Source organism: Struthio camelus, chromosome 3 (genome assembly GCF_040807025.1).
Source record: "Struthio camelus isolate bStrCam1 chromosome 3, bStrCam1.hap1, whole genome shotgun sequence".
NCBI lineage: Eukaryota > Metazoa > Chordata > Aves > Struthioniformes > Struthionidae > Struthio > Struthio camelus.
Window position 1 is genome coordinate 27,356,588 of NC_090944.1, and position 6,655 is coordinate 27,363,242.

Here is a 6,655-nt window from a genome sequence, read left to right on the forward strand (position 1 = left end):
AGGAGACTCCGGAACAGAAGCAGGGCTCTGGGCCACTGACTGAGCCAAGATACTGCCTGCCAGAGGACAAATCTCTGAAGCCAGGAGAACCTACTTTGTCAGAATTTGTAGCAGGCTTTTCATTACTCTTCCAAATGAATCATTTTGAATGCCCTTCCTTTAGTTTTAAATTTTATTTGGAAAATAAATGTCAAAATAACATTATGCGGTGATATACCCTTCCAGGAGGATTGAGAAACTTCCCTAGTATCTGCCTCTACAACAACAGGCTTGTCACATGAGAAACATTAACTTAAAGCAAGCCATTTTTGAGCACTCATGACTCAGAATCCTCAGTACCACATCCACAGCCTGTGAAAAATTCAAGCACTGAAACATATTCAGTAACTATCCTAACTACTAAATGGGATGACCGGGCACAAAAAATTTTGGTTTATGGGCTGTCCAAGAGAATGGGACACTACTCTTTTCATTCCACTCAAAACAATGAGTTGGAAAGAACTCAAGGACCAATGCCCTCAATTTACTCCTTAGCATTCACCAGAAATAGGGTCAAAAAGGCACAGAAATAACTCCAGCAAACAGGTTAGATCAAAAGAACCATTGACAGATGCACAGAGGAAGATATATGGACAAGCACTTCAAGAAATTGTACTTCTAAGGTCTTATACATTCTAGCTTTATGTATGTCAGTTGAAACTGGGTTAGCATATAGACTCTGTTATAGTCCTTTGAAAGACATAGTCCTATAGTTTAAATTAATAATATATATTTCATTCAGTAGCCTGTAATTACAGATGTCATGTTGTATTCCTAATAATAATCAAATTTAATATTTTATGAATCTTCCAACTTATATGATTAGGTCAGTGAACATAAACATATACTATTAGAATCTATTAGTATGCAAGATTTCATGAAAAGGTGTTGTAAATACTGACACACACTGGAAAACTCTTTAAATTGACACACTTTTTTAGTGCTGGGAAGCAATAAAATTGTTGCATACCTTCTGGTATCTCATCTCTTAATCAATATGAATTCCCAGTAACAAGCAATGAATTCTGACCTAATTGAAACAATTAGCCTAACACTGTTGTCAAGAAAATGTGCTATTATAAATCATGACATATTAAGTATTAATTTCTTAATCTAATTTGAAGTATGACTGCACACAGCCTCTCCACGATATTCACTGTTGATAATACAAATGTTGGCTGTGAGCCTGCAAAGCGATCAGTGTGAGTTTATATTGGCACATAGGGTCTGCACATTTGTATTACATTGCAGTATCCAGTGTAGAGGGAAAATGTCAAAGAAAAAACACCGCAGAACTTGTCTATGGTTGGCTGTCCCAGTTTGGGAATCTTTTCTGCAGAACTCAAGATCATCTACATAAAGTTTGGAAAACAAGGCTCAATTTCACACAAAAATAACCTTCAGGAATAACGTATTACTTAATGAAAATAATTAATTCCTAATTTATTTCATAATTAATAATAATTCTTAATAATTCTAAATTTAAACTGGAAGACTCCAATAGTTGGAGTTGAATATTACATTCATTCTGATGAGGATCATGTGTTTACATGAAATTAATACTGTTAGGTTATAGATATATTATAAAAGATAGCTACCTCAGAAGAATGTATAGTCTCTAAAAACCTAATATAGACAAAAAAAGAAGCTGCTTTAAGTATTATTTTAGAGATAGAAGAACTGAGAAACAAAACTGAGCAAATTGTCATTTAGACACACACATATAATTTGTCATCTTGATTTTTGCATAGTAAGGGGAGAAATATAGACAATTCACCTTATGCTGAGGTAAACACCAAAACCAGTCCCAAAAAAAAAGCCATAAAAATGATTATTAAGGGAAGTCTATTTTAATTATTAGCTCATATGTAGCTCTCTACAGTACCCATGACTAAAGCAATCGCAACCAAGGAAACTGGCAATAGGCTTCCTTTCATCTGGTTTTAATCATCCAAAAATTACATATCTAGTCTTAGCTAATTTTCTTAGTTCATTCTATAGTTAATAGAAGAATACAAGCACATTCAGAAAGTAATCTTTTTGTATTTGCATTTAATGGAATTACTTCCTGGAGATGACAATTTTTCTCTATTAAGCAGAGGAGAAGCCTCCATGGCTGGCTTGAACAACACATTTAGGTTTTGTATCTTAAGTTAGTCTAGTGAATCCCACACTATTTGGCTTGTTCAAGTTGCACAGAAAAATTTCAGCAAATCAGGAAATCAAGCAAAGTGTCAAATCCCAATCCAGTATTTCAGCCCCCTAAAAAGATTTTTGTTTTCCGAGGAGTCTCTTCTGATTTGCTGCCTGGTAAAAACAATACTGAAATACTTACAACGGAAAATCTGACTGTTATAAGGCACCTTGTTTTAGGAAGATCTTAAAGACCTTGATACACAAGGACCTTTGCGCACATGCCGAGATCACTTTCTGTACAAATAAAATATGCTGATCTGGAATTATATTTTATATCATATAATAACCCTGAACAGCAATTTAGCACAGAAAATGGCAAGTATCATTCCCTAGGGACCTTTCATAGGCTGGCCTAAACTTCAAAATAATTTATCAGGACTTGCATCCTGTCCCATCCAGCCAAAAGATGACATTTTCTTGATCCAATGATGCCTAATATCTTTAGTTAAATGCTGACTTGGGCAATGACCGTATATAATTGTTTTTAATAGTTTGTGGGTGCCACTGAATCAATAGCAGCATAATCTGCCTCTAAAGATCACAGAATTGACTTAATTCACAGTATGGTTTAATTTTGTTCTTGGAGCAATTGAGGTAAAGCTTTCATGTTAGTATTTCTCAGGTCGGAGAGACATTAGAAAAGAGACATCCATGTAATTTTCTGATGAAATGATTATCTCCATGTATTAACAGCATCGAATACAAAGAAGAGATATGAAAAAAGTCTTGGCAAGGGTTTTAAAATATACAGTCCTAAATGCATAATTTGGAAACTTAACTAAAAGAAGATAACTGTCAATATTGGTCTAACACGCTGATGGGAAAGATTTTTCAAAGCATCTATAGGGGACAAAGCATAATCTCGCTGTAAGCCAATGGGAACTGTCATCCTAAACCGTGTAACCATGATAAAAAAAATCCTGCAGTGCATATTCATTAAAAAGAAATTATTATTGTGATAATCATTTTACTTTTCGTAACCAAAACTGAACTCTTGCATTCCTGGATACTTCTTATAACATTAATCCTTGCATCTCAGGCAAATATCTTTTTTTCTCCTGTTTTTGGACAAGCATATTTTCATTTCAATTGTTTCCAATGGGAAATAATTCAAATAGAGGTGAATACACTCTTGTCTTTGCAACTTTTGTACTATAACAAAGTCTTCTCAGTTTTCAGGAGATGGTAAGTAGAAGCTCACACACACACACACACTCTCCAAGAAAATGATGGAAAGGACAATTATATTTTGTTAACAAACAAATGCTAAGACATGAGGTAAAATTATGCCTGAGTGCATGGAATTTATTTTTTCCAATAAAGATCTCGTAATAAAAAAGATGAAAGACTTATTAGCTGTTCTCAGTGGGAAAGTGATTTGTATTTTTTTATTATACAGTACAGATTGCTCTTTGGTAACATGTTGAGCAAAGTACTTGAGCAGAACATAAGTGTCATGTGAATCAAAACCTAATAGTCTGTTGGGGTTGTACATAATAATTTTCCAGTTGTTTTTTATAGAGCAGATTTCAAAATGAAAATAAGGCTACAATAATTTGACTCACATGAACTGGACTGGGGCTTTGAGAGGGAGCCAGGGGAGAAGAATAAGCTATTGAAGCTGTTCAAGCCAGCAAGCACACCTCTTGATTGTTGAGGTTTTAAATTGCTTTCTTCATCCTCACCTTAGTGGTGCTTATACTATTGAGAGCAATGGCTGCAACAAGTATTGTGGTCTGAATAATTTTCATGGTACTTATAAAGTTGATTCCATTATAAATTGCATTGCAATAATTCTGTCTTCAGTTAAGAAAAATATCTCTGCATAAGCATGCATAAATTCACAAGCACTGACTGGCCCTGGAATGTTTGATTAAAATATGTAGCATTAATCTGCAGATTCCTAAAGCAGCCTGAAAATAGTTTTGCTACTAGCAGATATGAACAGTCGTAAAGTTTGCCACAGCACAACAGTGTTTCTTCAATAACAGCCTCCTCCAAGGCACAGCAATATGAAAGGCCTGATCCTTACATTTCAGTGGAAGCAAAGGAATTCAAATCAGTGTTTACTAGTTTATCTATCTCCTGTTTGTTCTAAGTATTCTCAGCTCAACTCAATCCAGATATAAGGCTGAAGCTAAATTCTCTTAAGGACTGAGGACCCTGGAAACATGAGAGGAATTTCCTAAAGTAAAAATCTGATCAAGAGAAAATAATCTGTTTGTGGGCATGACTTTCACCTCCTTTTCCAATATAAGGCAAATGCTAAAAACAAACAACTGAGTCAGAAAAGGCCTACCTCAAATTAGCAGCAAATTGCATCAGGAAGAATTTATCTCCAAAAGACTTCAAAACTTAAAACAGTTACTGAAGTTCTAAATACTGACCAACGTAAGGATAGTAAGAACGATGTCATGACACGTTTCAGGGGTAAGTATAACATTCGTCTTCTTTCAGAGGAAGTCCTTTTCATTTAGTTATTTTATTTATTTTTTTACTCACAGCTGGCAAAATTAAAGCAATGTCAGAATTTGATTTCTTGGAATCTTCCACATCTTTTTTGGCCCTCGAAGCTCTGCAGCTGCTTATTTCAATATTTTATTGCAAGCCTCCCTACATTCCAAGGCAGTTTCTTTTTCTCATCTTATCACATAAACATTCCCCTAAGATACCACACAGTATATTTCACCGCTGAACTTTTCACAGAAATGAAAATGTACCATGAAGAATATCTGGAAATTTTCTCATCATAAGAAAGCTCTGTTAGAGGAGATTTTTCTATTATTTTTGAGATTCCCTTTAAAAATAATAGAGAAGAGAGCTTTTTCCTTATTATCTCATCACAGCACATTCGTATCCAATATCTAAATGTTGGCTCTTGTACCAAGCTGACAGAAATGCTAGCCTCCATAAAGTATTTGTTCAGCATTTGAACAAATACTTTCAGTCCTCCTTGATTCTGCTTTTTGTGATTGAGAAATCTCTGTAAATAACTACAATATCACATCACTATCTTCTGGCAAATCCTTCTTTAATTCTTTTCCATAAGGTATAGAGAAGCTGATAACCTGTTAGACTGATGGATATTGTATCTTGGTAGTAGGTCCATAGTTACCTATTGTCTCTTTTCTAATACAGACTGTAAATTCCCCAGGGACATGAGAAATGTTTTTGTTTTACTATTTGTTCAGCAGAGCCGTAGGATGGTGAATAGATTTCTGTGATATTGTCATGGTAATTCAAGCATCAGAAACAAAACATAATTGTAATCAGCTTCGGAAAGGATCTTTTAAATCAAGACCTTAAAAACAAATTCACATACCTAGAAGAAAATTTGTATTGTCTGTCACCAATGCACCATTGTCTTTATTTCACAGTGGAAGAACTATTCTGATCCTCTCATATATCCCTGGCATTTTGAATGCTGCATAGATGCTAACTATCTGTACTGTGAGACAGCTTTAAAAAAGAATTATTTATAATAAAAAAAAATCACTTGGGGATGAACATAAGAGATTTGGAACTAAAGGCTGCATTTTGGGGATCTATTGTTAAGAGGAATCACTCATGATTGTAGACTGAGACTGATAGACCATTATCTCTCCCTACAATTTAAAGGAACCTCTAAGAACAAAATAGTAAAATGTTGACCAGGTTGTACTTTGAAGAAAAATCTGAATATATTCAGAGTTGGAGGTGGAATGTAGATTGAATTCCATCTATTTTTAAAGTTTTGCAGCTACCAATAAGTAATATGAAATTTAGATATAGTTAAAATATACTACTGAACTTGTTCATAGAATAAGAAAAATCATCTCTTAGAATTATGAAAGCCATCACTTGCATTTTAAGTCAATTATCAAGCAACAGGATGCTTGAAGGATGCACAGGAGGCAGCCAACAGAGGCAGCGAACAGACACAGCAGTTTGCGCAGCAGTGTCTGGGCTCTGCCTGGGCCTTTTGTGGGCCTTGTTGGAAGTTGTGGAGGCTTTCTGGGGACCCCCGAGGAACTAGACGGTGCTTGCTGCTAGCAGGAAGGGAGAGCTAGGCAAGGACTCCTGCAGGGGACCTTGACTTAACTTCTCCTGGGAAGTTCTAGCCAGGTGGGGCTGCTGCTAACGAGCTCTCTGGGCTGCCCTGGTCAGAGGGAGTTGGGGCTCTTGTTTCAGGTGGCTCCTGATTGGGTGGGTCAAGCACCCTTGTGAGCCACTGCTAGGCAGAGGCCTATATAAGAGCCAGGCCTAGAGTGCAGCTCCCAGAGTGCAGCCAACAGAGGCAGCTGTTTGTGCAGAAGGGTGCCAGAAGGCAAAGAAGGCACCTCTCCATTTTCTGCAGTGGTGTGTTCCTCCCTGGGGCATGGTCATGACACACTGCAGAGCACATTCCCCAGTGGCTGCTGGAGGTGCTGCATCAGCTGTG